At 41.9% G+C, this 25,773-nt stretch overlaps 1 pseudogene; it reads right to left on the bottom strand.

The window, feature by feature from the left end:
- Window positions 1–22,170: 22,170 nt before the first annotated feature.
- LOC149449985 (olfactory receptor 11L1-like) lies at window positions 22,171–23,122 on the bottom strand (annotated as a pseudogene).
- Between the last annotated feature and the right edge of the window lie 2,651 nt (window positions 23,123–25,773).

The raw sequence follows: 25,773 nt of genomic DNA, 5'->3' as shown, positions 1-25,773 counted from the left end.
CTCCATATTTGCTGATGATACAAAGCTAAGTAGGGCAATAATTTCACAATACGATATATAAACCTCACAAAAAGACCTCAATAAAATAATAGGGTGGGCAAATACATGGCAAATTAAGTTTAATTTTGAAAAATGTAAAGTAATGCACTTGGGGCCAAAAATATGAACACAACTTACTTTATAGGGGGGAGAACATCTGGGGGAATCCAGGATTGAAAAAGGTCCTAGTAGATGACAGTCTCAGCAAAAGGATGCAATGCCAAGCTCCAGCAAGCAAAGCTAACAAAATATAAGCGAGCATTTAAAAGGAAATTTACTCAAGAGATAAAACTATGATCTTTCCACTTTACAAAACTCTGGTTCGGCCTCATCTGGAGTATGCTGTCCAGGTCTGATCACCAATACTCAGAAGGGAGGTGCAGGAACTGGAGAGAGTCCAAAGAAGGGCAACTAAGGTAAAAGGGGACTGGAGGACCTCAGTTATGAGGAATGATTACAAACACTAAACGTATTCTCCCTATAGAAGAGACACTTGAGTGGGGATATGATCACAATATACAAGTATCCTAATGGTGATTCTAGTATAGGGAATAAAATATTCAGTCTCAGAGAGTGTAATAAGACACAGGGCCACTCAATGAGATTGGAAGAAAAACGGTTTAACCTTAAACTGTGTAAAGGTTTTTTCACAATCAGGGCGGTATGGATGTAGAACTCACTTCCACTATTGGTGGTGTCAGAAGGAAATATTCATAGTTTTAAAAAACTCTTGGACAGATATCTTGACAAACACAATATACAGGGTATATGGGCAATGTTTTTGACACAAACACACACACACACACACACACACACACACACCCACCCACACACACACACACACACACACACACACTGAACTGTATGGACTGGTGTCTTTATTCAACCTTACCAACTATATACCAAGCACATTTCAATAGGTTTATGTATCCATTTTAATTCCTTCACAGTAGAATGCATCCTACTGAATTTTCTGAGAGACAAAAAAAATTCCATGATATTTCAAGAGGAAGACAGATGAATCTACAAACACAGTTGCAGACATCTTGTCTCTAAAATTAATCATTAGATCCTATGGGTGATTTAAACGACATGTGTCTATGCATAACTGAAATATCAGTTTTGGGTGGAGCAGCCCTTTCAGCTGCTCTTGTAGTTATAATGTACTGGTTTATTTATGAAAAATATGTTACAAAATACACTCTTTCATATAAAAATTATTTTATGAAACTAATACAAATAAGTGATTACTGTAATTATCTAAATAATCTGGGGTCTATTTATCAATATTTTCACCCATGATTCACACATCTTTCACCCAAGATTTACAGATTATCAAGTAAATCCTATAATGAAAGATGTTTTAAAGATGTGTAACTCAGGGGGAAATCATTGATATAAACATCTAAACATATGTTCCCGTTATTACTAAGAAATCTGTTCAAACTTCAGTCCCTAAGCTATTTTATTACTTCTCTTATGTATTAAATATCAGAAGTGTATATGCCCCAACAAAATATCTGCATATTACTACTGATGTTAAAGCAACAAAGCATCATACAGTAACTGAGAAAATCTTAAGTGATGAGGGACAACCTCTTCATGCTTACTTGCTTAGATAAATGCTATTATAAACTTTTTTAGAGAAATTAAATCTATTGATCAATAATTTCTTATCTCAGAAAGCTTTGCGTCTTTTATTTTTAAAGTATTAGGTTTTAAGACATAAGGTAGCAATCAGGTAATTTCTTCTAAATATTTTATTGGGCAAAGAAAAAAGATTTTAACTGGTAACCCATGCCCAGCCAGACTGAAAGATATATACATAGAAGACAAGTCGTTTTATGTTCAGTGTGTTTCTCTGCATATAAAGTTATATGAATAGTGATTCTATAGTGCTTCCCTTGTTACATTGCCTAAGGTTCTGCTGCCATCATGTGGCTTTTTTATATAACAGCTTCAGCTGTGTTTTTGTTGTATTTTTAAAAGTAAAATACCAGTGTTCTCTTTTGTGTTGCAGTTTTTTTTAAACCAGGTGTATTTATATAAGCATATTTGCTTGCTTAATGATTGCTTAATAACTTCATATAAGTTACTATTATTTGGTGTAGCTGCCGATAAATGAAAAGTCCAGAGTCAGAACTAATAAGAAATATTTTGTTGGTGTTGTTATTATTATTATTATTAGTAGTAGTAGCGGTAGTAGTAGTAGAAGTAACAGTAAAAGGCTGAAATGTATCAATTTATTACCAGACAGATGTATAGCCTCAAACAAAATGGATATTATTACAAACATGAAAATCATACATGAAAATCTGAATATCAGTTACCTTAACATAATTTCAATTAATTTAGAGTGCAAACAACAAGAAAAATCTGGAAACATAGAAAACACTTCATTTTACCATTTGCCAACCAGCACATTTACTGCTGAGTGACAGCTTTGTTGTTCCCCTTTGTTGTTTCCCAACTTTCCTGTGCATCCCAGGGAACTTTCTGGCGTATAGGCTTGCGCATGCTGTGGTTGGAAACAGCACAAGTTTGTCAGCAGATTCACAGCCAATTATTTTGGTTATGAACCTGCTGATGGCTCTGGCCAGCGGCACATAGATCTGTGTGTTAGTAAACACACAACCCAGATCTGGCTGGTTCTAGTTCCTAGTTTCACCTACAGTTCAGAGCTGAGATCAGCAAGCAAAACCAACCAGTCTGTAAGTAAAAGCAGCACAAATACACTTGTTAGGCACACAGTTAACCCTTTAATTGCCCTCCTGATCACCCCTGTCACCCAGCCAGTGTCATTTGTATAGTGAACTGCACAGTACTACCACTAATCCCTGTATTAGTGTCACTAGCATTGTCAGATAGTGTCAGTTAGAGTCAGTTAGTGTAGCTCTCAGGCAGTGTCAGTTAGCATCAGTCCCTGATTTCCCACCACACTATCACAGTCAACTATAAGTCGCTGATCACCACCGTTATTAGTAAAGTGTCTGTCCAGGTCTGTCTCCTGATCACAAACTATGCTAGTGTCCACAATAGTATAGGATTCTGAGCATGACAGATGAGAGTTAAGGGGAGGCCTCACTGTCAGAAGCTGGCTCAGTATGAGAACCTGTAGAAAGGAGCGGCACCCTGGCAGCTAGCTTGGATGATGGTGAAGAGGTCCCAACCCTATGTTGCTGAAGTGCTAGAAACACATACTTATGCTCAGGTGCAGCAGAAAGCAAGTACTAGCACTGCACTAAGTTTGGTGATCTGTCAAGCACCAGAGGTGTAGTACATCCTGGCCTTTTAGACACCAGTACTGCAGTATTTCATGATGAAGTGGTGAGCACTAACAGTGCAGTACAAGGTGGTGAGGTGTCTAGCACTAGTAATGAAATAAAACTGCAGCAACCAAGAAATCAAGCACAAGCCCATAGAGCCCATAGTAGTCTTCCAAAGGTTCTTGCAAAGCCTAATTGGCTGCCCCCAGATTCAGCAACACCTGGTATCCCCCCATTTACAGCCCAGCCTGGAGTTCTGGTGGAAACAGCCGACATAATAATGACCCTTGACTTTTTTGAGCTGTTTTTCACCAACATTTTTCAAGACCTCTATAATTTGATTGTTGACCAAAATAATGTTGATGCACTACAGTACATTACCACCAACCCGAACGCATACCTTGCCAGGCCATTTGAGTGGAAACCACTCACAGTTTCTGAATTTAAAACTTTTTTGGCCTATCCCTTAACAAGGGCATTACAAAAAAGAATGAATTGCAGTCGCATTGGTCCACAGACCCGATTCATTATGCACCTGTGTTCTCTGTTACAATGGCCAGGAAAACATATGAGATAATAATGCATTTTTTGCATTTCATTGACAATTACCTCTGTTGTCCCTGAGGTGATCCTGATTATGATCAGCTTCACAAAATTTGACCCCTCATAAATTACCTGTCCCAGAAATTTGTAGAAGTGTATATGCCCCAACAAAATATCTACATAGATGAGTCCCTTGTACATTTTACTGGCAGCTATGGGGTCAAAATGTATAAGTTCTGTGCGAGGGCCACAGGCTATACATAATGCTTTAGAATTTATAAGAGAAAAGACAGTCAATTGAGCCCCCCAGATGCTGAAACTACAGTGATAGGATAGTGTGGGGCTTTTTGTTACCCTTGTTCCGTATGGGGTACCATTTGTACATGGAAAACTTTTATGCAAGTGTTCCACTTTTTAGACATTTACAATTTAAAAATAAAAACGAGCGCTGGATATGATCTCGGTAAAGCTGCTAGCATGAAAGGTGAAAGCTTCAAAACCTTCTAAGACAATATATATAAAATAAACATGCAGCGCTAAAAGTTGTAGTAAAATCATACAGCATATGAAACATAAGTGACTAGATATGGTTAAAATGTTACATATGATCCTCTATGGTGTTCTAATAGTCTATAGCAGCTATAGAATCGTATCATAAATAAATGAACGCACTGCGGCGTTAAGTAAAATAGAGGTGTGATAAACGTCCCAGATTAGCGTTTCAAGGTGCAAAAAAGTGAAGACCTATTCAATTAAGATATATTCAGTTGAACTCCATGCTGGTGATCTTAGGATATATGGCTGCAGAATGCACTCACCAGAGAGAGCAAATAAATGACATTCAAGTAAATTAGGACCAACTCCTGGTCCTCTGCATCAGGTTACGGGTATAACAGGTCATCTGGTGGGCATCAAAAGGTTAAACAGCACACAATCAGGGCTTCCAGGCACCAGGATTGGAATATAATCAGCCACCAGGGGGAGTCGCACTTGTAGTATAAGACAGGTCTCCATGGATATCCTTATAGGGAAGGCACATGACAAATGAGCCAGAGCACAAAAAGTTTCCATAGTGTAGTACCGCTTATTTAGAAGATAGGGGTAACAATAGTAAATAGGATATGACTCACATTAGAAATCCAAATGACAGTAGCAAAAAATGGCCGCCCGCCGTCCATATAAGCCATGTGGTGTAGTGTCAATGAGGCAGCTTCCTCAAGAAGACATTTGTTCCTTTAAAACAAAATTGCCTGCTGTGGTGAACAAATCAGAGGGGCTTCCCCATCGTTAAAACCCCACTTAGAAAGGGGGGAAAAGACTGCTTGTGGAATGTAGAACTACAAGCAGTAAAATGAAAGGACAAATGTGATACATTCATCCTGTCTTCCATTCAACCAGATATGACTTTATTCACATGGCATCTGGTGTTATTAAAAAACCTCTCTACATCCATGACTATAGTATAAATATGGAAAGTTTAGGCTTCAATTTAGGCTTGCATGTCTTGCATATTCTAGGCATTCATGATTTCTTTTTATATTACACATGTTTTAGTAGTACTGTATATGTATATTGTAATGCTATTCTTTGTACAAATCTATACATGCCTATAGTTTTATAAGTGAAAAAAACAACAGAATAAAAAATACATGCATGTTGTTAATAGAACACAATGTAAACAACTACCCAAAAAGGCAGTTATAATGCATGCTTGTTTACTTTTTTATTTGTAATTTTGGACAGCCATTATTGTGATACACACATGTAACGCTCTCCAGGTTAGCCAGATTGGTTGTTTGGGGCATTTTGGGGTTTTTTAGGCAGAGGCTGATTAGCAGCCTGGGATGAGGCAGCCTGTGAATGAGGCAGGAGTTCACCTCAGGACAGGCTAGGAGGTTCTATCAGGTCAGGGCTTCTAGAGCCCCCCACCTCTCCAGAAACCTGAGAGAATTCTGGATGAGGGTTGAAGGAGGGGAGGAGGCCCAGATCTGCATGTATGAGGAACCCTAGCCAATACTCTGGCAGGAGGCTGGGCATGGTGACCAGGGCAACCCTCAAATGTGGTGGAGCCTGGGGAGCAGGGTCAGTGAGAGTCAGGTGGATGATGGAGTGAGGAGCTGGAGTCTGTAGCCAGGGAGGGGGCCCCAGTGAGGGGGCCTACCTACAGGCAGATTCTGGAAAAGAGGGACTCCAATGCACCACCGTCTCCTAGGGAGGACATCCTGAGCAGCAAGGAAGGAGCCAGCCCAGTGTAGGGCCTGAAGGCAGCCTCCAACCCACCAAGCTGACAGGAAAGGACAGTGTGAGTACTCTTGCACCCCCTGGGCCAGATAAGGGGAGAGGGAAGTCAGGTGGAAAACCCAACTAGCTTCTTATCCAGGACTTTTGCTATAAATTGTCTGTTTCTGGGTCACCTTGCTCAAAGATACCCTCAAAGAAGCTGGGTGAAGAGGAGGAATCATCCAGGGTCTAAGGAGGTACACCAGAGAGGCTTTAGCACCCCTTAAAGAGAGATTGTTGCTAATCACATTATTGTACATAGTTGCTAAGGAGTTTGTCCCCCAGCTCTACAGTGCCTCGAGTATCCCATATACCACTAGTCCCCATCCAAGATCTTAACTCCTTAATAAATCACAAAACCAAGCTCAAGGACTGTTTACTGACTCCATTGTGCAAAGTGTGCAAAAATGCTTGTTGCCTGGCTGTGCAGAGCTTAAGGGGGACTCCTTCGGGGGTAGTGCTACACACACTTCTGTTTCTCAGTGCTTTGTGGGTAAAATTCCTCCTGATGGAATAAAGGTGGAAATGATGATTTAATATACAAACTACAGACTGGGAGGATAGAGATGACATAAGGCTGAGTGACCATAATAACTCTTTGAATGGTAAGTACATTAAAGTATATATACAGTATATTTAAGGTGTGTTTAAGGGGAGTTCATGTTGATTTACATATTGATTGTTATTTTAATATATTTTTCAATACGTTCCCAAAGGAAAATAAAAGGAAGCTTACATTGTTACAATTTGATAGACAGTTTTAATATTGGGGAATTTGAAAGCAATATACAGTAGGTAGAGCAACTGAATGTATTTGATGTTTCTACCTTTATTGTTCCTTAAATTATTTTTCCTAAGATAACAAGTGAATAATCAATGCCATTTTGTTTGTGTTCTGTGCATGTAGAATAAGGTGTCTTTAAATCTATGCAAATCAACTGCCACATTATGTAAATTATTACTATTATATACATATTATAAAGGTTAATCTGAACTTCTATAAGAATGCTGACAGTAGGTATTAAAACTGCTGTCTGTGCAGATCTGAGCTGCTCAAAACTTATTTTAATTTACAGATTAAATTAACATGGAGCAGAGGCATTTTAAAAGTAGTATAGTCTCCTCTTTTTAATATATTGCAGTACGTCAGCACCATTGTTCTTTCAGTCTAAAAGTCTTTCATTCTTGTAGCTTATTTTTTTAGCAAAAAGCTACGTAAATGAATTGCATTTTAGACACTCAATACTAGAAGCAAAATTAGTACAGATTGGATAATAAATAAAATACTTTCTTGAGTGAAAAAACTTGCCAGCAGCTGACAGAGTACTCTGATACAAAGTATATAAACATTAAAAACATAAAATGCAGTGCTACAAAAATATAAACATAAATAAATAATAAACGTATGCACTGCATCGTGCATGAACACAAGGTCATAATACTGTAAATCAGCCCACAATATATGTATAATATAATGTATAATTTAACCAAAAACCCACCAATCCTGGTTGAGTCCATAACTAGTCATTATAGTTTGGTTTACAGTACGACCTTAAATAGTACCAACAGTTACAAAAATGATTATTGATATAAATAAATGTGCTAACATACAGTACAACCACACTTAATGTGTGAGCTGATGTACCAAAGTGCAATGCAAAAATCATACACTGCAAATACCACTAATACAAGTGGAACAAATAAAAGTCAGTGCAGGAAACTTGGTGACAGTGATATCACACCTATAGTACTAGTTCCCTAGTTGGTAATAGTAGCAGTACATCCAAGTCAGAAGCCTTCAGATTTTCACCCTACACACTATGTGCAGAAAAGGCTTATCAGAAAATCTGTGACCTCCGGTAAAGAGTGGTCATAAAAAGCTGTTGTACTCAAAATCCTCCCTGGTTGGAGAGCACCTTGAAACTCCTCCTGTCTCCAAATACCATAAGACAGGGGTGGGCAACTGTGGCCATCCAGCTGTTGCAGAACTACAAGTCCCATGAGGCATTGCAAAACTTACAGTTACAAGCATGACTCCCAAAGGCAGAGGCATGATGGGACTTGTAGTTCACCAACAGCTGGAGGGCCACAGTTGCCCACCCCTACCATAGGAGAAGTCCCACCAGGGAACCTGAGAATGCAGCCATAATTCCCCCAGCTAACTAAGCTGATTATAGAGCTGATCGGAGACTGGAATCGCTTTAATCATCTCTATGGTCTAATAAACTGGAAACTACAAGCATTTCATCATTTCCGTTTTGCCAGATATAAACAGCACCATTTTTAAATTGGGAAAGTATGTGATCACAACGATCTTGGTGTGATCAGATACTTTAAGGGCAGAGGAAAGATTTAGAGTCTAATAGACTTCAGATTTCTCAGAACAGAGTACCTATCACTGTCTCTTGCTGTCACAGGGGACATTTACATTCTCTGTGATAACAATAAAAGTGATTAAAAAAAGGCACAACAGCGAACTCAAGCTTCGTCCCGTGTCAGTATGTAAACAGAGATTGCACCATGCATGTGAGGTATCACCATGAACGTTTGATCAGAGGGCAGTAATTCTAGCAGTAGATCTCCTGTGTAAATATAAAGTGGTGACCTGTAAGAGCTTTTAAAGCATCACCTACGGATTTTAGCATTTTTAAAAAATTACGTAGTTTGTCGCTGGGCATGAACAATTTTAAAGCATGTCATGTTTGGTACCTATTTACTCGGCGTACATCATACTTTATATTTTATCATACAACAGGACACCATATTGAGTTTTTGTGCATTAACCTCCTTGGCGGTATTCCCGAGTGTAGCTCGGGGTAGAATTTCAATACCAAGAACGGTAACCCCGAGCTACACTCGGGCTTACCATGCAGCGTTCTCTGGGGGTCCCTGCAGCACTTACCTTGTCCTTCGCTCCCACAATGGGTCCCCTGCAGCGTCCCTGTCCATCTCCTCCGGCGGATGCCGGCATCTGGCTTCCGTGTTCCGGTCCCTGTGACGTCGGAACGTTCGGGCGGCGGAACCGGCGGGAAATTTGAAATTTTTAAAAAATGACATTTTTGCTGTCATTGCTTTTTCACTGCATTTCACATACATTTTGTCCCCACTGCTTTGTCCTGTGCCCTGCCTGCATTCTGTTCTTTCTGCCTGGAAACTTAGAAAAGTCCATGGCGTCCAAAAGGCGTCCCTTTACGTCAAAAGCGGTTTTAGAACAGCGATAGTAAATCAGAACCACTTGCAGAATTGAGTGATAAGGATTTGTGGGGAAATTCGTCATCAGACACTGAAAACGATTTTGCGACTTTGCTCAGCGATGTGCGAATTTGCCTCTGTATTTCAAATTTCAGTGTTTTTGGTTTGATTATATTATTGAATTCAATTTATTATTATTATATTATTATTTTTTATGATTATTTATTGAATTATAATTTATGATTTCGTGTTTCAAGTTTTATCATATCCGGAATGTTTAATAGACTCTTGTTCGTACAGATTTCAGTGAGTTATTCCTAAAAATTACAGCCTACAATAAAAAACTACATATTTCCATGCAAAAAAATGGTACCGCTTTCAGCACAAAAAATCGGAAAGAATCATACCGCCAAGGAGGTTAAAATTCAGAAAAGTTTATTTTTTCCAAATAATTTTCATTCAAAAATCACTGCACAAATACTGTGTGACACAAAATATCAACACCCACCATTTTATTCTCTAGGGCCTTTTCTTTAAAAAAATATATACTGTTTGGCGGTTCAAAGTAATTTTCTAGCAAAAAAAAAATGGTTATTCATGTAAACAAAAAGTGTCAGAAAAGCCTTGGTCTTCAAGCGGTTAACAGAATGGGTGATGTGTAGCATAAGCTTTTAAAGTTGGCCCTGAAATGCCAGGATAGTACAAGCACCCACCCAAATGACCCCTTTTTGGAAAGTAAACACTCCAAGGTATTTGCTAAGGGGCATGGTGAGTATTTTGCATTTTTGCATATCTCAATTTTTGCCACGCTTCCAAGTTTTTGGAAAATGAAGAAAGAAAACAAAAATATATTTTTTTCTTTTTCAAAACCCTGTGACAAAAAATGGCATGGTGAGTATTTTGCAGATCTAATTTTTTCTCACAAGGTTTTCAAATATAAAAAATGTTTTTGTTTCCAAACACCTGTGGCAACAAACGAGATCTGCAAAATACTCATCGTGCCTCTTGTCAAATTCCTTGGGGTCTCTACTTTCCAAAAAGGGGTCTTGTGGGGGGGGGGGGTTGTACTGTCCTGGCATTTTAGGGCCTCCAAAACTGTGATAGGTAGTGAGGAAGTGACATGAGGAAATATGTCCTTTGAAAGTCTGAAGGTGGTCATTAGGTTTTGGGGGCCTGTATCTGGCTAAGCTGTCAAAAATGTCTCTCACATGTAGTATCCTCATACTCAGGAGAAGTAGCAGAATGTGTTTTTGGCGTGTTATTCCACATATACCCGTGGCGTGTGTGAGCAACATATCATTTAAGTAACAACTTTGTGCAAAAAAAAATGTGCTGTTTTCCAAAAATCTGTGGCAAAAAATAAAACCTTTCTTATTCCTTATGATGACTAATTTCCAAAAATGGGTCATTTGGGGGGGGGGGGGAATGTACTGGCCTGGCATTTTAGCACCTCAAGAAATGTGATAGGCAGTCAGAAAAAAAATAAAAATATATTCCATATAGACGCTATAACTAGAGATGAGCGAATTATTCAAAAATTCGATTCGGCTGGTTCGCCGAATTCGCGGAATAAATTCGATTCGAGGCGAATATATTCGCTGCGAATTTAACTTATAAAAAGGGTGTTTCTAGGCTTCAGAGAGCCTTTATATTAGTGCAGAACACTGTACCTTTAATTTAAATGCCCTTGGAGTCTGCTGGGGAAGAGAACTAATACTGTCAGTCAGTATGACATGCAGATGAGTGCCGTCGATCTTAGAATCACCGCACACTTCACTCATTTGGGCAGTCACGGGGCCAAAACCAGAGTGTGGAGCCACAGTGTGGCGGTGGAGGCAGCAGCAATGGGAGGCCATACAGCACCCTATGACAAAATGGAACCCACCAGCAGTGTGAGGAGACCTGAAAGTGGCACATGGCAGAGTGTGGCGATGGAGACAGCAGCAATGGGAGGCCGTACAGGGACCCATGACACACTCTGGACCTGGCAGCAGCATGAGGAGGCGGTACAGGGGCCCATGACAGATTACGGGCCTGGCAGCAGCATGAGGAGTCGGTACGGGGGCCCATGGCAGATTACGGGCCTGGCAGCAGCATGAGGAGGCGGTACAGGGGCCCATGGCAGAGTGGCGGAGCGTAAGCAGCTAAAATTGAAGGAAATACAGAGGCCTATGTTAAAAAGTCCCCCCAGCAGCAGCGTGGGGAGACGACTAATAGTCGTCTCCCCACACTGCTGCTGGGGGGACTTTTTAACATAGGCCTCTGTATGGCCTTCAATTTAAGCTGCTTACGCTTCGCCACTCTGCCATGGGCCCCTGTACCGCCTCCTCTTGCTGCTGCCAGGTCCAGAGTGTGTCATGGGTCCCTGTACGGCCTCCCATTGCTGCTGACTTCATCGCCAGACTCTGCCATGTGCCACTTTCAGGTCTCCTTACACTGTTGGTGGGTTCCATTTTGTGATAGGGTGCTGTATGGCCTTCCATTGCTGCTGCCTCCACCGCCACCCTGCGCCATGTGCCTCTGTCGTCTGCTCACGCTGCTGACGGCTTCCGCTTTTTAACCGAGGCCTGTGTTTGGCTTCCGAATACTGCTGCATCCACCGCCACCCTGCGCCATGTGTCTCTGTCGTCTGCTCACGCTGCTGACAGCTTCCGCTTTTTAACCTAGGCCTGTGTATGGCTTCAGAATAATGCTGCCTACACCGCCACCCTGCACCATGTGCCTCTGTCGTCTGCTCACGCTGCTGCCAGGTCCATACTGATTCATGGCCCCCTGTACCGGCTCCTCATGAACGTGGTTCAGCGGGTTTGCATCACTTAACGGCAAATCGTTGACAAACGCTGGGACGTTCAGTGTTGTGCGCATTAAGCCAGACACCAAAGGGCAGCACAGACCTGTTATTACTCGCTCAAGCATGGCTGAACAAAACCAGTCTCTACCACAAATTGGACCCAGACCTGCCCAGGGTCTCGTAAGTAGATTGCACGGAGGAGTAGAGTTCGTTATTGGAATTAACTGTGAGGGACTTTTAAACCTAGGCCTGTGTATGGCCTTCAATTGAAGCTGCTTCTGCTCCGCCACTCTGCCATTGGACTCTTGATAGTCGTTGTGTCAGGAACTGGTGGTTTGAAATCCAGACTAATCCACGCTTGATTCATTTTCACAAACGTGAGTCTCTCCACACTTTGGGTGGACAGTCGTGTCCTCCGCGGAGTTACAATACCTCCTGCCGCACTAAACACGCGCTCCGATGCCACGCTACTGGCCGGGCATGACAGCCTTTCAAGGGCAAATTCAGCTAGTTGGGGCCAAAGGTCAAGTTTCGTTGCCCAGTAGTCAAGGGGATTGTCTACCTCGGTTGGCAGGGTGCTGTCCAAGTAGGCCTAAGCCTGTTGTTTGAGGTCCTGCTCCAGGTCCACCTGATGCTGCTGCTGCTGCGGCTGGTTAGTAGTTTCCTCACTGCGCTGGTGAAGAAAGCTACTCATCATCGACTGCAGACTGAGGCAGCCGCTGCTGGTGGAGCTGCCACTGCTCCTACCACCCCACCCCTCCCCTGCTGCCATGGCAGCGGAACGCAAGCGCACAGGGCCCACAGTGTCTGAGGATGGACGTTGGCGCAGAAAGGCAGAGACCAACTGACTACATAGGTGGTTTTTATAGTACTTTATTTTGGCCTCCCTCTCAGCAGGTGTGAAAAAGGCCACCATTTTTGAACGGTAGCGAGGGTCCAACAAGGTGGACAGCCAAAAGTCATCCCTCTGTCTGATGGTTATTATTCGGCTGTCGCTACGCAAGCAACCGAGCATGCTATGGGCCATTTGTGCCAAGGAATGCGAGGGACTCCCTGCCTCCATCTCCACAGCATACTGCCACGGTGCGTCTGGGTCCTCTGTCTCCTCCTCCTCCTCTACCAGATGCTCCTGCTCCTCCACTCCTGTCCGCTGAGTGGAAAAACCACCCATTTCACTCAATAATTCCTGAGCACCAATGTCCTCCTCTACCTCCTCCTCTTTCTCCTGTCCTGCCCCCACAGGGGTCATGTGGCGTTGAGATCTGTGCGCCACGTCTACCGCACCCTGACCAGCCATTGTTAACAGCATTTGTTCCAGGACGTGCAACAGAGGAATGACGTCGTTCATCCCATAGTCCTGCCGACTCACGAATAGCGTGGCCTCCTCAAAGGGCCTGAGCAAGCGGCAGGTGTCACGCATGAGCTGCCAATGGCTGACATCTAAGTTACACAGGGGAGTACCTTTATCCACTTGTAACATCAGGAAATCGGTGATGGCCTTTCGCTGTTCGTAAAGGCGGTCTAACATATGTAGGGTTGAATTCCACCTTGTTGCAACGTCGCAGATCAGGCGATGCTGTGGAATTCCGTTCTGCCGCTGCAGCTCAAGGAGGGTGTGCTTTGCGGTGTAGGAATAGCTGAAATGCATGCAAAGTTTACGTGACATTTTAAGGATGTCTTGCAGTGGGATGGTGGATTTTAGGAACCGCTTGACAACCAGATTGAACACGTGAGCCATGCATGGCGCATGGCACAACCTTCCTTGATGCAGAGCAGACACCATGTTCTTTCCGTTGTCGGTCAACATGGTTCCGATTTTCAGTTTGCGCGGAGATAGCCATCTGTCGATTTCTCTGTTCATTACACTCAGAAGTTCCTCCCCTGTGTGACTACGTTCGCCAAGGCATACCAGGTGCAGCACAGCGTGACACCGTTGCGCCCTGCACATGTGATATGCCGGTCGGGTAATGGGACTTGGCACGGGGGTGGCGGCTGAGGACACGGCGGAAGAAGAGGTGGTAGAGGCGGACATCTTTGCTGGACCAAGGACGTGCAAACGTGGAGGCAAAAGCGGCGTGACCTGTCCAAGTTGCTGGTGCGGCTGTGCCGGCACCACGTTCACCCAGTGGGCCGTAAATGACATGTACTGTCCCTGACCGTAGTTACAGCTCCACACGTCGGCGCCGCCGTGCACTTTGGCAGAGACCGACATGCTCAAAGACTGGCCCACCATCTCTTCTACATGTGAATGCAGGGCTGGCACTGCCTTTTTGGCGAAGAAATGCCGGCTTGGCACTCTCCACCGCGGCGCGGCACAAGCCATCATTTCTCGGAAAGGTGCTGAGTCCACCACTTGGAAAGGGAGGGACTGCAGCACCAGCAACTTGGACAGGAGGACGTTCAGCTTCTGCACCATCGGGTGCGTGCTCGCAAACTGTTGTCTCTTGGAAACGGATTCCAAGAAAGACTGCTGACGGAATCCGTGAAGAGGAGTAGCAGGAGAAGGAGCATCTGAACGAGCGACAACTCCCCTCAGCAGAGGTGTTGGAGCCTTGACTGGCTGATAGAGGGCGATTGATGTCGGGTGACGGAGCAAGTAACGGAGCAGGTGATGGAGCGGGGGCTGGGGCAGGCAGAACCGCCGTATCTTTATCACGGTTTTCCCAGGCCACCGAATGGCGACGTTGCATATGCTGACGCAACGCTGTAGTCCCAACATGGGCCCCCTGGCCACGCTTGACTTTCTGGCCACATAGTCGACATACGGCTACGTTTACTTCCTCGGGCGGCTTGACGAAAAATTGCCACACCGCCGAGTAGGAAACTTTGCCCCCGCTACTCCTCACTGGCTGACTGCTACTTCCTCCGTGCACACGGGCACCACTACTGGCCGTGGTGGTAGGCTGCAGTGGAGCTGGTGCTCTACTCCGTGGCCGTTTGGCTCCACTGACACTGCTGCGACCCTGCTGCCTCCTGGGCAACCCACCGACTGTTTTGCTCGCTGGCAAGCTGGCACCCTCTTCTCCTGATGATGCAGAAGCAATAGCCTGATGACGACGAGGCTGCCAAGTGCGATCAGCCTCATCATCATCAATTAGGGTCTCCGCGTCACTACTAGCCCCCTCGGCTGCGTGTGGGTCAGGAGACAGACCTGTCTCTAGACCAGCTACCGAGCCACTCTCCTCGCCACTACTTCTTCGCCTGGCTGCTGAAGAGGCGGATGTCTCCCCCCGTTCCTGACCGCCCTCTGTTAGCTCTTCCTCACTGTACAGTGGGGCTGAGCCCACAGCATGCGATACTTCGCTTGGTGAGGGAACACCAAAGGACAGGGGCAGGTAGAGGACACGTGATATCAGTGGGCTTGCTCCCGGGCCATGCCAACTAACGGTTGTGTCTGACGTACCCACCGACCGTTGGCTGTAGGTGTCAGAGGTGACCTGGGAAGAGGAAGACGACCGAGTCAACCAATCGATGACGGCAGGGTTGTCGGTGGAGACACGACCGCTGGATGACACTGGGAGCACTGGCCTCTGGCTGCGACTAGTGCTGCCTCGACCCCTTCCTCTGCTGCCACGTCTGCTCGCTCCTGAAACATTGCCTCCTCTGCCACTCCTCTGCGTGTTGTCTGACATACTATTTAATTCAATAAGCACCCCAAACATAAAACAGGATTTAACTCTTTGAACGTACAATAGTGGTTGTGAAGCAGAAAGTAACGATTCTGTGTCCCTGAGTAACAATTCTGTGTCCCTGAGTAACGATTCTGTGTCCCTGAGTAACAATTCTGTGTCCCTGAGTAACGATTCTGTGTCCCTCAGTAACGATTCTGTGTCCCTGAGTAACGATTCTGTGTCCCTGAGTAACGATTCTGTGTCCCTGAGTAACAATTCTATGTCCCTGAGTAACAATTCTGTGTCCCGAGTAACGATTCTGTGTCCCTGAGTAACGATTCTGTGTCCCTGAGTAACAATTCTGTGTCCCTGAGTAACAATTCTGTGTCCCTGAGTAACGATTCTGTGTCCCTGAGTAACGATTCTGTGTCCCTGAGTAACAATTCTGTGTCTGTCCCTGAGTAACAAGTCTGTGTCTGTCCCTGAGTAATCATTCTGTGTCCCTGAGTAACGATTCTGTGTCCCTGAGTAACAATTCTGTGTCCCTGAGTAACGATTCTGTGTCCCTGAGTAACGATTCTGTGTCCCTGAGTAACAATTCTGTGTCCCTGAGTAACGATTCTGTGTCGCTGAGTAACAATTCTGTGTCCCTGAGTAACACTTCTGTGTCCCTGAGTAACAATTCTGTGTCCCTGAGTAACAATTCTGTGTCCCTCAGTAACGATTCTGTTTCCCTCAGTAACAATTCTGTGTCCCTGAGTAACAATTCTGTGTCCCTGAGTAACGATTATGTGTCCCTCAGTAACGATTCTGTGTCCCTGAGTAACGATTCTGTGTCCCTGAGTAACGATTCTGTGTCCCTGAGTAACGATTCTGTGTCCCTGAGTAATGATTCTGTGTCCCTCAGTAACGATTCTGTGTCCCTGAGTAACGATTCTGTGTCCTTGAGTAACAATTCTGTGTCCCTGAGTAACGATTCTGTGTCCCTGAGTAAAAATTCTGTGTCCCTGAGTAACGATTCTGTGTCCCTGAGTAACGATTCTGTGTCCCTGAGTAACAATTCTGTGTCTGTCCCTGAGTAACGATTCTGTGTCCCTGAGTAACAATTCTGTGTCCCTGAGTAACAATTCTGTGTCCCTGAGTAACGATTCTGTGTCCCTGAGTAACGATTCTGTGTCCCTGAGTAACGATTCTGTGGCCCTAAAGTCTCTGTGGCCCTAACTCTGTCCCTAATACAGACAGGTCTGTCTCTCTTGAATGACCGGAGGCTAATGGAGAATTCTAAGATGGCCGCGATTTATAGCTCCACCATTACACAGTGCTGGCTGGCTGGCTGCTGATTGGCTAATGCGATCACATGTCATGAATGAATGCATTATGGGTCAGCGCGCCTTGTCTGCGCGCCTTCCCAGAGATCCCCGCTCCGTCGCCACACATGTCGCCGCCATTTTTGGGAAAAATTGATTCGTGCATCCGAAGTTTGCTAATTTTCGGATTCGGCGCGAATCGAATTTTTCCTAATCTTCGAAACGAATTCCACTTCGTCATGTTCGATTCGCTCATCTCTAGCTATAACTTTCACACAAACCAATTAATATACATGTATTGGGATTTTTTTTTTACCAAAGACATGTAACATGACTAAATTTGAGTTTATTGGATATTTTTTATAACAGAAAGAAGAACATTTTTTATTTTAGGTTTTTTTTCGAAGTTTTCAGTTTTTTTTGTTTATATCACAAAAACAAAAAAACCCACTGGTGATAAAATACCATCAAAATAAATCTATATTTGTGTAAAAAAAAGGACATAAATTTCATTTCGGGACAGCATTGCATGACCAATTACCAGTCGAAATAGTGCAGTGCTGAATAGCAAAAATTGGCCTGGTCATGAAGGTGGGTAAATCTTCCGGAGCTGAAGTGGTTAAGGAATGAAATGATGAGGACCATAATGAAAGTGCAAGAAGCTTTTACTGCCAGAGTTTACATTCCAGAAGCACTCGTTCTGCTGCTTCTGGTTCATCACAAAGTGTTTCTTCACCAGCAGCATCTTCGAGCAAGGAAAAGAGGAAAATCACAAAAATACACAATCCCTTCATTTTTAGATAAAATGATACCTGAAAATCAGGAGAACATTGATCAAGCTCTTCATAGAGCAATATATGCTTCTGAATAAGCATTGTCAATAACTGAAAGGAAACTTTTATATTATTTCGGTCCCTGTTTTCATGTATAACTTAAATGTTCTTAATGCATACTGTCCTTGTGATTCCACTTGTAATAAATATACAATTTTATAAAGCAAGTTTAGTGTATTTATTGAATAAGCCGTACTTTTATTTCAGGCATAATACGTCTATATACACTGCATTTTACCTTCCCAATGTAACAAAACAACTTTCAATTTGTAAAACTATTCCACACTGAATTTGTTTTTCAATTTCAATTTCAATTCCAAAATGTCAATTTTTTCTAGAAAAAAACCCGAAAAAAATCCCATGGCTTCAAAATTTCCAGAAAAGTTACATCTTTAACCTGGATACACAAAGTAGTTTCAATGACATGTACAGTTTTACTAACACATGTCAATGTTGCAAAATTGGGCTTAGGCATTAACATTTGTTTTAGCCTCGGTCACTATGGGGTTAAAACGCTTTTATAAATTAAAATGCGCTTACAATGTTCAGCAGAAATTCACTGCGCTGTACACATTACAAACTCTAGATTGCCAGCATCCAAAAGGGTCCCTGATGATGTCACATATGATAAAATGCATAGAGTGGAGCTTGGACCCGCACTTAGAATGACAGCCATTTTGGATGTTGGCGATCCAGAGTTTGTAATGTGTATAGCTCTGTGAATTTCTGCAGAACATTGTGAGTGTATTCTGATTAATAACTGCTTTTTAATATTGAAATTTACACTATGGGAAGTGTCTCTTCAGTGTCATCTCCCTTTTGAGATGCTGAGCGTATCGAGCTGGAGAGTAGAGCTGAGGTTATCTGTTCTACTTCCTCTGTGGTAGTGGGAGACAGGAGGAGTTGTAAGGTGCTTTCCAACCGGGGAGAAGCTTGAGTACAACAACTTTTTGTGACCACTCTTTACTGGCGGTCACAAAGCCTTTTCTGCATGCAGTGTGTGGGGTGAGACACTGAAGGCTTCTGAACTGGATGTCCTGGAACTATTACCAACTAGGGGACTATTGCTATAGGGGTAATATCATTGTCACCAAGTTTCCTGCACTGACCTTTTTGTGTTCACTATAATTTTTTTTTTGTGTGCCGCTGGTATTAGCGGCATTTGCACTTTATGGTATTTACGTTGGTACATCAGCTTGCGCATTAAGTGTTTGTATGTTAGCACAGTTACAGTATTTATATCAATAAAAAATGTTTCAACTGTTTGCACTATAACAGCACATCAGGGGTGGACTGACAACTCATGGGGCCCCCGGGCAATAGGTGATCATGGGGCCCCTGTGTCCTTGCCCAAACTCAAAAAAGCCTATGAAAAAGGTACCAGGGGCATCTCATGGGGCCCACTACTGACCCCGGGCCCTCGGGCAGTGCCCGGGTTTCTAAATGGTCAGTCCGCCCCTGCAGCACATATATTTTGGGCTGGTCTATATGACCTTGTATTCATATATGATGCACTGAAGAATTTTATTATTTCATTTTATTTTATCAGCGCTCCCCTTTGTGTTTCTAAAAGTAAAATTAAACAAAAACTTTTAAGACATGTTTCAACAATTACACCATTTCCAGTATGTGTGTATGCGTGTGTTTGTTTTGGCACAAGTTAACATACTATATACATTTTTTTTTTGTGAATACATGCATTATTGTTTTGCTACACGGGCTGAAACAAATCATTCAAAGTGTACTTGCCTACATACATGTGTTAGGTACATTCAATATCATGAGATATATATACACATGTTTATTAAACGAAATAAACTAGAGCACGAATCAATGTTTACCACTTAAATCCTCAGCCTGCTGGTGTGTGGATGTCCTTAAACCTATCTAGCTGATTGTACACTATTTTTAAATGTATGCAGTTTAATCTTAGTTTGCTCCTTGCACCCTTTGATTAAAAATGAATTAAAATGCAAAGAAAGAACTAAGCAATGAAATGTGCATACCCAAGCTTAATAGCATGTCAAACGACATTGTATGTTCTGCTGTTATAAAAAATTAAAAAAAAGTATACAGGTGAAACTCGAAAAATTCGAATATCGTGCAAAAGTTAATTTATTTCAGTAATGCAACTTAAAAGGTAAAACTAATATATGAGATAGATACATTACATGAAAAGCAAGATAGTTCATGCTGTGATTTGTCATAATTGTAATGATTATGGCTTACAGCTCATGAAAACCCCAAATCCACAATCTCAGAAAATTAGAATATTACATGCAATCAATAAAACAAGGATTGTACATAGAACAATATTGGACCTCTGAAAAGCATAAGCATGCCTATGTACTCAGTACTTGGTTTGGGCCCCTTTTGCAGCAATTACTGCCTCAATGTGGTGTGGCATGGAAGCTATCAGCCTGTGGCACTGCTGAGGTGTTATGGAAGACCAATAGCTTCAATAGCAGCCTTCAGCTCTTCTGCATTGTTCGGTCTCATGTCTCTCATCTTTCTCTTGGCAATGCCCCATAGATTCTCTATGGGGTTCAGGTTAGGCGAGTTTGCTGGCCAATCAAGCACAGTAATCCCATGGTCATTGAACCAGGTTTTGGTGCTTTTTGCAGTGTGGGCAGGTGCCAAGTCCTGCTGGAAAATGAAGTCAGCATCCCCATAAAGCTTGTCTGTGGAAGGAAGCATGAAGTGCTCCAAAATCTCCTGGTAGACGGCTGTGTTGACCCTAGACTTAATGAAGCACAGTGGACCAACACCAGCAGATGACATGGCTCCCCAAATCAACACAGACTGTGGAAACTTCACACTGGACTTCAAGCATCTTGCAATGTGTGCCTCTACATTCTTCCTCCATACTTTGGGTCCTTGGTTTCCAAATGAGATGCAAAAGTTGCTCTCATCAGAAAAGAGGACTTTGGACCACTGAGCAACAGACCAGGTCTGTTTTTCTTTAGCCCAGGTAAGACGCTTCTGACATTGTTTGTTGTTCAGGAGCAGCTTGACAAGAGGAATACAACATTTGAAGCCCATGTCCAGGATTCGTCTGTGTGTGGTGGCTCTTGATGCACTGACTCCAGCCTCAGTCCACTCCTTGTGAAAGTCCCCAGCACTTTTGAATGTCCTTTTCCTTACAATCCTCTCCAGGCTGCGGTCATCCCTGCTGCTTGCGCACCTTTTTCTTTCACACTTTTCCCTTCCACATAACTTTCTATTAATGTGCTTTGATACAGCACTTTGGGAACATCCAACTTCTTTTGAAATTACCTTTGGAGGCTTTCCCTCTTTATGTAGGGTGTCAATGATGGTTTTATGCACAACTGTCAGGTCAGCAGTTTTTCCCATGATTACGATTCCTACTGAACCAGACTGAGAGACCATTTAAAGGCTCAGGAACCCTTTGCAGGTGTTATGGCTTAATTAGCTGATTAGAGTGGGACACTTTGAGCCTAGAATATTGCACCTTTTCACAATATTCTAATTTTCTGAGACTGTGGATTTGGGGTTTTCATGAGCTTTAAGCCATAATCATCACAATTATGATAAATCACGGCTTGAACTATCTTGCTTTGCATGTAATGAGTCTATCTCATATATTAGTTTCACCTTTTAAGTTGCATTACTGAAATAAATTAACTTTTGCACGAAATTCTAATTTTTCGAGTTTCACCTGTATATGGATATTTATAATTGGGTTCTCTATTCACACACAACAGTTTAAAAGCTTGTATGCTAGGTAATGTTTGAACATTTGTGCATGTGCCAAAGGATAAATGCATGCACAATATAATACCGCTGCACAAACTTTTCATTAAGGTGTTCTATAAATTAGGGATTTTTACAGTGTCCCATACTGCTTCATGCACCCTAATGACATTTTATTCCTATATGATATACACAGAAAAATATTAGAGGATGGGTAGACCCACAACCCTCACAAAAATATGTTCGGATGTTAGAGCATACATATAGTAGCAAACCTCACATCAGTAAATTCTGTATGCGTACACTGTAGTGTGTGCATGCACATCCGTGCAATTTGAGGAAACATAGTAATCGATGCACAGTGTACTCATGTTTCCTTTAGTAAATCAGGTGTAATGTTTATTTATTTATGGCAAAATTAAATGCTCCAAGATCTTGCTATAAAAACAAATGTTACTGCTTTTTAATAATTGTTACTGACATAAAAGAGAGTGCAGTTGCTTTTCCATTAGGATATTTCATCTGATGATAAAACAAATGAAGACCCATATTAATGATTGCAGTATCATTAAGAACCAAGATAAAAACTGGTAACTAAACTAAAGTTTTTGCAACATTTTTTATTTTTTTAAAAACTATAGTTAATGCATTGTGGATTTCCTGATTCAGAAGGCTATATACAATGGGATTTAAGAGAGGGGTGACTACAGTATAAAGCAATGATACTGCCTTGCTAATATTAAATATTTGCTGTCTTGATGGAACTACGTACATGGTGATGAGAGTTCCATAATAGGTTGACACAACAGCAAGATGAGAGCTACATGTGGAAAAAGCCTTCTTTCTACCTGTTGGTGATGGGATCTTGATAATATTATACAGTATAAAAATGTATGTTACAATGATAAATACAAATGGGAGTAACGTCACTAGTGTCCCAAAGAAAAATGATTAAACTTTTATTATGAATGTATCTGAACATTACAGCTCTATGAGAGGTGTGAGATCACAGAAAAAATTGTCTATCAAATTGGGGCCAAAAAAATTTGATTCACATAACAGGATAAGAGTTATCGCTGATATAGTAAAGCCAACTAACCATGCTCATGCAGCATATTGGCTGCAGACTTGGAAATTAATAAGTGAAGCATAATGTAATGAGCTGCATATTGCCAGGTATCTGTCATAAGACGATTGCAAAAAGTAAACATTCAGTTGTGGCTGTAGAGCTAAAAACATAATATTGAGTTAAGCATCTTGAGAAAGATATGGATCCATCTTGTGATAATAAGTTCTGTAGCATGTTTGGAATAATATTTGTTGTAAAAACAACTTCAGATAAGGATAGATTGCTAAGTAAAAAATACATTGGCGACTGTAGGTGAGCATTGCTTGCTACCAGCAAAATAATCAAAAGATTTCCAGATAATGTGAAGATGTAAATGACAAGAAATAGAATAAAAATAATAATCTGAAATGTGTGAAGATTTTTAAATCCAAGCAGCAGAAAATCGGTTACAGATACAGTTATGTTTTCTGAATACATTTTCTATAGGATCAACAAATTAGGCATGATCAAAAAATATAAAGAATGGAAGAAGGTTGTAAAAAATGTCTTCTGCTTTTTAAGAAACATAGTTCAGAAAATGAATAATATAATGCATAATAATAATAATTATTATTATTATTAGTAGTAGTAGTATTAATAATAATATCTACTCAACCCATTTGTGAATACTTTGAAGTGAAGTTTAAAACCCACAAATTGCACCAGTTTTCATTAATCCAAAAGTACACATGTAGTTTTGCCAGACTTTTCTAAAGATAATGTTTTACATTTAATGAAAACATCTGTAAATCATGTTTCTGGTAATTTAAATATGGTGTAATGTGTACAATTTTGACTTTCTTATAAAAGTTGAACATACCCCTATTACACACCTCTCTTACTACATGAATGTCAAGATTTTCATTTGAATTCTGATCTCTATAATTGAAGACATACTAATCTATTTACATGATTACTATGCAACTTATCCTGAAGGTAATTTCTGCGTGTGCATTTTTACCAATATGTTGCGTTTGAATTGCAGTGGTTTGTGATAGGGTTACTATCAGTTTCCCTCTGCTACAGGGTGGCAGGGCTGCGCAAAGTCACATATGTATATTTTCCATTGGTGGCTACGGATGTCAATCACCAGGTCCCAGCTGGAGATTCTCCACCGGCATCCGGTGATTGCCAAGAAACAGTGACAGGGGAGAGACCTGTGTGTAATCAACACAGGTCTCTCTCCTACCAGCAATAATATGCTGCTGTGTATTTCTCTGCAGAGCAGAGAAATACACAGCTGCATGTCTCCCAAGCAAAACACGCACAGCACACATAGTAAAACAACACACAGCACACAGTTAACCCGTCCTGTTAATCCCTTCCTGCCAAGTGTCATTAGTATAGTGTCAGCGCTTTTTATTAGCACGGATCACTGTATTAATGCCATTGGAATGTTGGTGGCAGTTAGTCAGTTCCCACCCAGTGTCAGAATGCCCGCGCAGTCCCATAGTCCCATCTATAAGCCTCTGATCGTAGCCATTACTAGTATAAAAAAAAAATCAAAATTTATTAGGATTCTTTTTAGCAAAGACATGTAGCAGAATACATTTGGCCTAAATTCATGAAATTTAAATTTTTTTGATTGTAGCACAAAAAATAAAAAATGCACAGGTGATCAAATACCACTGAAAGACAGCTCTATTTGTGAGAAAAAAGGACATTAATTTCTTTTGGGTGCAGCATTGCATGACCACGCAATTGTCAGTTAAAGTAACGCAGCACCGTATCACAAAAAATGGTTAATGTAATGCATTATGCAGATAGAAACATTTCCCAATTTTGGCGTGTGGCTCATCTACAGAAAAAGTAAAGAACAAAGCCGTACTCTGTGAAAATCATACCATGAAGTTTATTCAATGTAGCTAGGTTCTAGAACACAGTTCCTGTCTTAGGCCACACCTCTCTGATGCATTTCATCCCAGTTGGGCTAATTCATAGGAGTAGGGGTGGCTAGGGTTGGAGGGGCTTTTAAATCCAGTAGATAATTAGTAAACCAAAATGCAATGATAAAAAGTATCAATGTCTCTATATGACAATGCCAGTAAACTGCTACACTGTAGTCATGTGTGGAAAGAAACATCTGAATAGATAGTGTTGAATGTCTCTCTTCACATGAGTACAATGTAGCAGTTAGCTCACAGTGACACGTAGTGACATTGATGCTTCTCATTGCATCTTAATCATTGCATTGTAGCATTGCATTTTAATTCCAAAAGAAAGGTTCCACAGACAGTTGAATGCAACAGGCAAGCAGGGGATATAGATAAAAAAAAACAAAGCAAAAATAGTATTAAACTGGTGGCTAAACCCTAAAAAAATATATACCGGTATGTGTATTGGACCTTTATCTGAGCATAGAGCCTGGGCATCAAAAATGCTCTCTCATCCTGAACCATACCAGACCACACGTCCTTAACCTGTGGAGGGTACCCTGCATACCCTTGCCAGGGACCCCCCCTGCAAAGCACCTTGTTCCCATGTTGACAAGGACAAAGTCCTTCTCCACAACTCTGTAGTCTGGTGGTTGTTAAGGTCTGCAATGGGGACTTATCAAAATCTGGGAACTGCCTTTACAATAAGGATTCCTCAAATATGTTTGAACAGTCCTTTATTTTTTTTAAAGGGGGCTTCCAAATTCTGATAGGTCTCCCCTGCAGACCCCACAGCCATTGAGCCAGGGTTGCATGGAAGAGACCCTTCTCCTCATCAACATGTGGAAAAGGTGCTCTAGCAGGAGGGTACTCTCCCAATGTAAAATGCATGTCTCCTTGTATTTTCAGGAGAGGGAAGCATACTTACTGTCATCATTTCCTGGTTATCTAGGCTGTATGCCTGGGTAGGGTTCTGGTATGGATTTTGGGGGGTCCCAGCACATTTATCTTTTGTTTTGTTTTTGTGGGGTTCCACCTTAAAAGCTATACCAGATCCTTATCAAGGATTAGAGTCTGGCATGGATTTTTAAGGGAAACTCCACACCAGATTTTTTTTTCAATTTTTTGTTTTGTTTTGTGTGTAGGGTGCCCCATACAATCCATAGCAGACCCATATATAGGAAAAAGGTCTGGTATGGATGTGGAAGAGATCCT

This window comes from Staurois parvus, unplaced genomic scaffold, assembly GCF_062004578.1.
Source record: "Staurois parvus isolate SC_StPar_1 unplaced genomic scaffold, SC_StPar_1.0 ptg000589l, whole genome shotgun sequence".
Lineage (NCBI taxonomy): Eukaryota > Metazoa > Chordata > Amphibia > Anura > Ranidae > Staurois > Staurois parvus.
This window is presented reverse-complemented; position numbering and strand designations above follow the sequence as displayed.